At 36.7% G+C, this 8,796-nt stretch overlaps 1 long non-coding RNA gene across 2 annotated transcripts; it reads right to left on the bottom strand.

The window, feature by feature from the left end:
- Nucleotides 1-456: 456 nt before the first annotated feature.
- LOC135694582 (uncharacterized) lies at nucleotides 457-4,993 on the bottom strand. Of its 2 annotated transcripts, XR_016145182.1 has the most exons (3): nucleotides 4,398-4,896; nucleotides 3,293-4,011; nucleotides 457-2,452 (listed from the first exon to the last, which is right to left on the bottom strand). It is a non-coding gene; the product is annotated as an uncharacterized LOC135694582 (long non-coding RNA). The 2 variants fall into 2 exon arrangements; XR_016145181.1 differs by having other exon boundaries at nucleotides 3,293-4,993.
- Between the last annotated feature and the right edge of the window lie 3,803 nt (nucleotides 4,994-8,796).

Here is an 8,796-nt window from a genome sequence, read left to right as displayed (position 1 = left end):
AGAACAAGGCTTCTGTATGGTTTCACTATGTGCGGGCACTACTGTTGTCCCCCTAAAGATTCTTTTTCTCCATAATTGTAATAAGTTTTATTTAGACAACTCAAGCAATGCCATCAAAGGTCGGAAAGTAATTTAGAAAATTTTTTTGATTCATTATAAAATTGATAAAAATTGAAATAAAGTGTTGTGCATGACTTTATGGAACGGATACCCCCTTGAGGAAGATACCGTTGTGCTTGACTGCCATCCTGGAAAACCTGCCCCAATAGAAGTTCGGCGCTTGGCATTACTTATTAAAAATGCAGCGTATTTTTCCGACTGATTTTTCCCGTACATTTCCCTCTCCTCCTGGTTTTGACACCGAAAATACCAAAACATTTTTTCGACGTGATGCTCTACCCTCAGTTCGCAAACCAAAACAGGACAAAGAACGAAGCAAGAATGAAAAAAGCATGGTGAGTAATAAGTTTCCTATTGTTTTTTTATAACTGCCTAACAACGTTCTATTGTGTAACAGCTGAGATACGTTATTGGTAATGACTCTACAACACCGGGGGCACTCGCTTAATGGAAAAAAGGGACTCCTTGTCTCTCACCGTTTGGGTCCATATCACCGTTTTTATTACATAAAAATAACCCAAATAATCTATTTTGCAGTTATTTTTTTAAACCATTTAAACAAATGTAAACTACTTCAATATTTTATACAAAAGCGAAAAAGGTTTTGGAAACTAAAAAAGCAGGGGGTTGGCAACCCAAGAAATATTTAAGAAGCAGGGAAATGATATTCTATGGGATAAAAATTCAAAATGCAAGTGAGAATCGATTAACAATAAACAGTAGTCATCAAGTAAAAAAACATGATATAAAAACTTTCAATTAAATCACGGAGTCGTTTCTGTATAACAGAAATAGTGGTCTTTGACCTGGTCAGCCTTGGTCAAAGACCAAAAAATTAATCTTGGATCATGTTTGTTGTTAAATGTAAACATTGAAATTTGTGTTCCTCGTTCTTCACAGGCAAGCAGCGTTAAAGGGCCACTCCAGCCCAAAATTTTTATTTCAGAACACGATGTAATCAGACCTCCTGAAAACGAATCTCTCATTATTTTTTTCATATCTCTAACCGTTTTGTAGTTATTAGCGTTTGTAAAATGGTCATTGAGTTGAATTGTTTTTCAACCGTGTTATCGGAGATCTTCGGATTGACGTCACAGGCATTTTCGGCCTCGGTAAGTTCGCGGCAAGTATCATCGGCTGTCCAAAGGGTCAACGAGAACCTAGCGAAATGGCAGACAGGGCCTAGCAGCGGCATGTTTGTTAGAAGGCCAGACTTTTATCTGGAATCGATATAAAGAGAGAAGTATCGCTCATCAGTCTTGATACTCTGATCGAATATGGAAGTTTTTTGTCGCACGAATCTTTCTGACAGAGAAGTCAAATTGGCAAAGTAGGCCAGCGAGACAGAGACATGAGGATGTTGACAGACTTTCATGGAATGTTGCTTTTGAAGCAATTTGTATTGGCAGGCCAGTTCCCTGATTTTAAAAAGAAGATTCGCGCTTTTTCATCGGCCCCTCCTTTAGTGCAACAGCTAAAAAACCATCGCGCAATTAATTCGGGAGGAAAGAAGAAAACAAAACCAGTATACCGGGAATGAAAGCTGTATGAATTGATACAACATATTCATTAGGATAAAGAGCTTCATATCAACATGACTTATTGGAAATAAAACAGGACAAATGAGAACATGGACAAGAAAGTATACAACTTTCAAGACAAGACTAAAAACCTACCATTAGTCATGAGTCAAACAACTTTTTCAAAAATTATAAATTTGTTTTTATACAAACAAAAAAGGGATTTGAGATTATATTAATAATTCAACTTTTTCAATATACTTTTGTAAATATAATTTTTGTATTTAACCTTTAAGCTATTACAGGGGCCTTGTCGGCTCCTTTAAGCTGTCAGAATCTCAACCTGCTATATTTATAAATAATAAATACATGTTTGATGTATTTAAATACTTGGCTACATTGAATTATACAATCAGGCCAGTGAACTAGCTAGCAATTTGTAATTTCTATTGCACATGAGAAATGTTCTTATAAAAGTATCATGAAACAATAATCTATTGCAAAACTTCTAGAAAATACCTATATGTTGTTACTAGCTTTAAATAATTTGCAAACATTATATATGACCAAATTATATATAAAATTTTGATAATTTTAGAAAAATAGTCTCCTTTGTGAAAATGTTAATACAAAAACAGAATAATGTGTTGAGGTCTTTGTGGTAACTCTTGAATGGAAGAGAGGGGCAAGTTATCACTCCCACAAAGCCAGTAGCCAGATAACAGGATGCATGTAATCTCCAACCTTCATCTAGCATTTTTTGCAAGATCCTTTCTGCTGATCCATAAAAGAGTTTGTAACCTTTTTTATGCCTAGAATAATAAGGTTGACAGGGATAAATACTAACATACCAGTGAAATTTACTTTTGAGTCATATTAAAACATAAAATGATCAAAGAAACTTGGACACTCAGGGGCATTCAGAGTATAGATATTTAGAAGGATCAAAGAGAAATTTAGGGGTGAAAGGGCAACCACTGTTACTATAGCAAATAGCATCTAAGGATATTAACTTGAAGTAACAGAAAGATGAATTTAAATGATATAGGCCATGCTTATATGAATCAATGCTAGAATAGCAAAGGTAAATTTAACAAATATAAACAATTCTGCCTTTAAAACATTAGAATGAGGATATTACACATCTTTTTTCCAAAACCAAGGGTGTAAATTCCATGTTTTTTCTTTTGGGTAGTAGATCTTTTGCCCTGGATATTGATCTGGCAAAATTTTGAAATTGTGCATCAATTTTATGATGAAATAGGCAGAACTCCAAAATTGAAGGCAGAACAAGGTAGAACATGAAGAAGAAGGGTTCAGGAGACAAACCCTGGGAAATTTTACACATCTATACCTCAGGCAAAGGTGTAGTGCACAGATCATTGGCAGGGATGTAGTGCTAGGAGGCTCAGGCCCCCTTGTTGGTACAAAAAAGTAGCAAACTTCTACTTTTGGTAATATTTTATGTGACATTTTGCTTGAGAGCCCCTGTTGTACTTTTCATATTACCACATTTCTGACCATTTGGGGGACAGTTCACAAGACTGGCTGTTAGAAAACCTGTATTTAGAGCCCCTCCAAACCTCTATACCCTGCAGTTTCGCCTAACATTCAACATAGTAAAATGATAATAAGGATGAATTGTGACTTACGGGAAAGTTTCCATCTTGTGAATGGGGTTCTTCTTCTACTGCGGTGAGACATCAATTCTATTATTCAGCTCCCTGGAAATCCCTGAGATGACACGACGATAAGAAATGCCTTCGGTCAGAAATCCATTCACATCTGAAAATTCGTGAAGCATTCCATATTGAAAAGCTTGCTGCGTTGCCAAGATGAGGATATGAGTTCAGGTTGAAGCTTCCATCTTTGATTTGTCGAATTACTAGTCCATGTTGGCTGGAAGCCTCCGCTGAACATCAATCGCAATGAAGGAAAATAAATAAAACGACAACCGAGATTCCGACATGAATCGCCTCTTCCGAGCCTCTACCGAGTCGTGCGAATTTCAGTGCGAACGTATAACAATAGCGCCGAATGTTGAAACAATAGCCCTTTCACACGTCACAAAGTGCTTTTTCCGAAAAAAATTTTGTCGTATTTTTACGGTGATTCTCAACTTTGAGCGTCTATATCTGGAAAACGAGTTAAGCTTTTCGAAAAAAAAATTCACGATAGCTTCTTTTTCTCGACTAACTACCAATTTATGCAAAAAAAGTTTTGGGCTGGAGTGGCCCTTTAACGGAAGCTCTGCACAGATGGAGTTGCTTTGGCATCAACAAGGTTTTGAATCTCTCAGAAGTTCTGGAATTGAAGTATCTACGTTTGTCTCTGACAGACACCAAGACTGTATGCCATTGCACAGAGATACCTATTGAACAAAAACATTGTATGACTTAATATAATGGTTGATTTGAGTTTCTCTTACATTCTTTAGAATCGGCAGGATCCTAACATTACATATATATTTTATATGTATATGGTATACTTATTTCTGCCAGATTTAATGAAAATAAAATATTAAATTTACTAATTCTAAGATTTGAAGGTGCCAAACAGAATTTGTATTTCTAGACAGTATAACTTTTACAGTATAGCAACTAGACAGTATTTGTATAACTTCTTCTTCATTCGCCCATACAACGCAATAGGCCAGGCCGCTATGATCAGGGAATGGTGGCCTAAAAACAGCAGAGATGTACAGGGAATACTGAATTTATAACACTAAAAAACACAATGACAACTTATTTCACTCACAATTGACTCAAAGTAATAATTCCTCGCCATCGATCACGCAGTTGAGATTTTTGAATTCCATCTTCGTCCTCTGCCAGGTCATGAAAGCTTCGAGCCATGCCAGCTTCGCCTAGTTCCGCGTCTGAATTATCCGCAGAAAAAAGACTGGTTCGTTCTTGCAAGGCAAAAATAGCCCATCAGCAGCACCTAAAAGCTATTCCCCTTCACTTTCGTCAAAAGCTGACGCCCTCGAGCTTGAATATTTGCCGTGAGACATGTTCATAAACTCGCAAGTAAAACTCCGCCGTATAATTTCTTGTTAGTTAGCAATCTAAATTTTCACTAACACAACCACTTTACGTCACTTCCTGTCAAACTCGACCCAATCCCTTGTGACAGAATTTGAAGCAAAAATCGACATTGAAACAGCTGTAATTATGAAAGTGTTTGTTTTTCGAAAATTTTATGGTGGTTTTCGTGATCAGCATACTCGATTACGTGTTGGGGGCGAATAAAAAGTTTCGTGTCATATGCACTTTAAGCCTAGCGCACACTAGCGATTTTTGTCGCCAGTGACGTCGATTTTTGCGATTTTTGTCGCCAGCGCCGGCGATTTTTGTTGATCAGCCAATCATTAAGTGTTTTCAAGGCACGTGGAAAGTGTATTGACAAGATGGAGGTCACAGGAACATGCTCGTTCTCTTGGACAACGCATTAAGAGGATTTTTTAGTCGATTTGTGGCGCGAGAAACCCTGATTGTACGCCATAACCTCTCGACAATACGACGATAGGACGGCAAAAGCTGCAGCCGTGGCTGAGCTTGCTGATGTCCTTAGTGCCACGATCGGGTACTAATTTCTGGTCATTTTTATCGAGGCTCATTATGAGGTGGAGACCAAAAATCAATGGCCAAGGCAGAAAAGGTCGCAAGTGTGCGGGGACAAAAATCGCCGTCGCTGGCGACAAAAATCGCTAGTGTGCGCTAGGCTTTATTGTCTTGTCTACAATATCTGCCAGAAGTCTTGGTACACTGGCGTCAGTTTCCAAGGGCAAATTCAGCCATTCCCCCTCCCCCCTTTGAACAATGTTGGTTTACTACAAAACGATGTAAGGGATTAGGAAGAATATTTTTTGGCGACTTCTATGTTATTTTCTGAATTATCAACATTGTTTAGGGGGAAGGGGATGCAGAATAGGAGTATCCGGAAAAAGATTTAAAAATATAGAAATACGACGCAAATTGCTGGATGTTCCAAGTACTTTTGGCAATGATTGTAGGTTTGAATGTCCAGCGTGGTATCTCAGTTCACTTAAATCATATTTTGCAATTATATATGCCAGAACTGGCATTTAACTTTCACAGAAAATGCTTTATTTAATTTTCACCAATTTTGTTCCCATGATGAATCAAATCGGAACCTATCAGGGACATTTTTGTAAATTTGCCTGATTGTGCCGTTCGATGCCCCCTGTTTAAACATTGGTAGAACTTTTTTTTATCTGCCAAATGAGTACGTCTTTGCTAACTGTTGTGTTATGGACGCCTATATCCTTTCTCAATCGACTTGCATTTCAAGTTGGCAGGGTGCTATAGAGATTTCTTCAAAAATAACTGTACGAATTTGTTTAGTCTGAATGTCGACAAAAACAGAGTTATCTTGGTGTAGTTGTTATTGCTTCTACGCCTCTGAAACTTACCATGTAGATAATGGAGTCTCGAAGTTGCATTTCTATAATTCTATAGTGGCCAATAGATGTATGACCGAGTTGTATTTGCAAGAGAGGGAAATGTGATCCAGACCACCAATTTTTAAAAACATTGGTTTCAAGTTAGAAAGAAAAATGAATTTTTATTTTGGTTTCACAATTATTGATATTGGAACTTCGATACGAACTGTACAAAATAAGAACTGTTTGTAAAAGTTAGATTTTCCATTTCCAACATTTAAAATAACCTTTCCTTGCGTGATAAACTGTCCCTCTGTTGAAGTATTTTCTTCTTTCTCAAAACTCAGTATCTTCTTTCATTCGTATCCAAAATTTTGAAAATTAAGTCAAGTTCATAATTACATCAATGTATACCTACTTAGCCTTTCTATGGGACTGAAAGTTCGAATTCCTAACTTGATAAGAAAGAATCCCAGGAAAGGTCCTCATTTACCATCCCAAAGCATTAAAATTTAAACTACTAATTGCAAAATCTCAGCTTATACGTTTCATAAGACTTCTTAAACTCACGTTTTAAATATTTTAATAAAGAAGGGTAAAAATAGACTCAAAATGTGATCCTTTAATGACTTGATAAATGCGATTAGGTGTTTCACAAGGATCCACTCAAGAAACTTTTCTTCTTAATAAATCACTCGATAACATGGTGAAATCAAGAATAATCTGTTTTGTAATTTTGCAGATTGTGGCACCATTTCTTAAGTACGTAAGTTACTCACAACGACCCTAGTATAGAGTTATTACAAGGTTGTAAACAATTTTGCTACCAGACTATAGATAAATTATTAGATTGCTAAATTGTATGTTTAGATGTAACTAAATATAAAAAGGGGTAAAAAAACTACTACAATTAGACACAGTAATCACTGAAGATTGAAGAATCCCAAAGTAATTTGCAGTTGAATTTTCCAAAACATTAGAAAATGACCAAACCAGCTTCACGATAGATGTTCTCAATTTTTCTAATATTCTATTAATTATTTGAAGTAAATCCCTTCAGATCAAATAAATTAACTCAATAGTCTCTAGTTAACAGAAAGGTGCAAAGCAATTTGTAAAAAAATTGGACTAGTGGGGCAAAACCTACAAAGAGGGCAATCATATGAACATATTTTTAAAAAAACATTGAATGCTTGAGTGGAAGGAACGAACAGTGGTGGGACCATGTGGGGCGGTTTCCCATTGTAAAGGTACCTGGAGATGTGCTGCGAGCAAGGGTATAGAGTTTCGGACTTCTTTTTTGCCAAGAGTGTACTTTTTGGCAATTGTAGTCCAGCCAAGATATAGTCGAGGGTATTCATCCTGACAAGCAATTTTTGTTGATAATAAGCTAGAAAAAGAAACCATTTTTGTCGAAATTGGTCTAGCCAAGGGAACCATTTTTGTAAAAATTAGTCTAGCCAACGGTACGCTCCACTCTCAATATGCTCACGGCAGACCCCAATCCAAAATTTAGTCAAGAGCCCCCTCCATGTGGGTGGGACAAAACTATTCTTTAAATTTCAGCGGTGGAACAGCAAACTAGGCCTGATAGAGCAGCAAGTAAGGCCTGGTGGGGCAGTATGTTACAAGATACCCTATATCCACGTAGAAAAATATAAAATCCCATACCACCATGGTCGCTGTCAATTTTTGGTAAGCTATGCTTTTTCCCCGTCATGGTTTGAAAATGTTGCCGATTGGATCTAAAACTAGCGTTTATCCCAATATATAAATACATATATACATAGGCTATGGATTAGTCTGTTGGTGGAAATGTGCATTCTCTACCGCACAGACTGCCCTCATCCAAAACAAAAGAAGATTAATTGGTCTTTGGTATTGAAGAGAGATGACTTAGTTGAATATCTCCATCATAGTGCCAACTGCACCCAAACCAACTTTTCATTAGTGTTGAGGTTTTTAGTAGATAAGGCTTTTATATTGGAAAACACTTTCATAACACCAGCTTCAAACAAAGCCAAAAAAACTTTTCGTAATTAAAACATTGGGAAATGACAAGCAACAGTGGTTGAGGTTTTAAAAGGGCACACTAATGGGTGAGGGAAATCTTGATCCTTATCTTTCAGAAAATCAAGAATGGTTTGTGTAAAAAGATCTTTCGTGATAAACTCATTCCATATCTTTTCTAAGCTCATATAATTCAAGTTCTAGCAGTCACAGTTCGAGTACTAAGGATACTTCGCCGGGCAACTTCAACGGGCCAATTTCTTGTTCTTCGAGTGGCTCCTGCAGAAAAATGTACCTTCAGAAAAGTACAGTTTTTAGGCCAATAGGTTATTCATAAAAAGAGAGGTTCGTCCCACAACTCAAGTACTCTAAAAGTTTAATGAAACTGTTGTGAGACAATTCAAATGATACACATTAAAACCTTCTGTCGTCATATATTATATCGATGTAATACAATATTGCAAATAATCATAGAACAGAACCAAGGGACCAACGTAAAACGGAATTCAATTCTGACCAAATGAAATTTTATCAAAGTTAGTTTCACGAGGGAAATTTTAGAATTTGATTTCACTAGGGGTTCTTATTTTACTTGAGTTGTTTATTCTTGTATAAAGACTTTGTGCAATGCTTTGATGCCATTAGGAATAATAGAGAAGTAAGTTTTGTAGTTTGTATTTTTGCACGAGCGTTTGTTCCTTGGCTCACATGAGTGTACTTAAGCCCTTCAGGTAGAATTCA

The sequence above is a fragment of the Rhopilema esculentum genome, chromosome 21, assembly GCF_057945365.1.
Source record: "Rhopilema esculentum isolate cy_ngs chromosome 21, ASM5794536v1, whole genome shotgun sequence".
Classification (NCBI taxonomy): domain Eukaryota; kingdom Metazoa; phylum Cnidaria; class Scyphozoa; order Rhizostomeae; family Rhizostomatidae; genus Rhopilema; species Rhopilema esculentum.
Note: the sequence above shows the minus strand (reverse complement) of the source record. Positions and strands in the feature narration are given on the sequence as shown.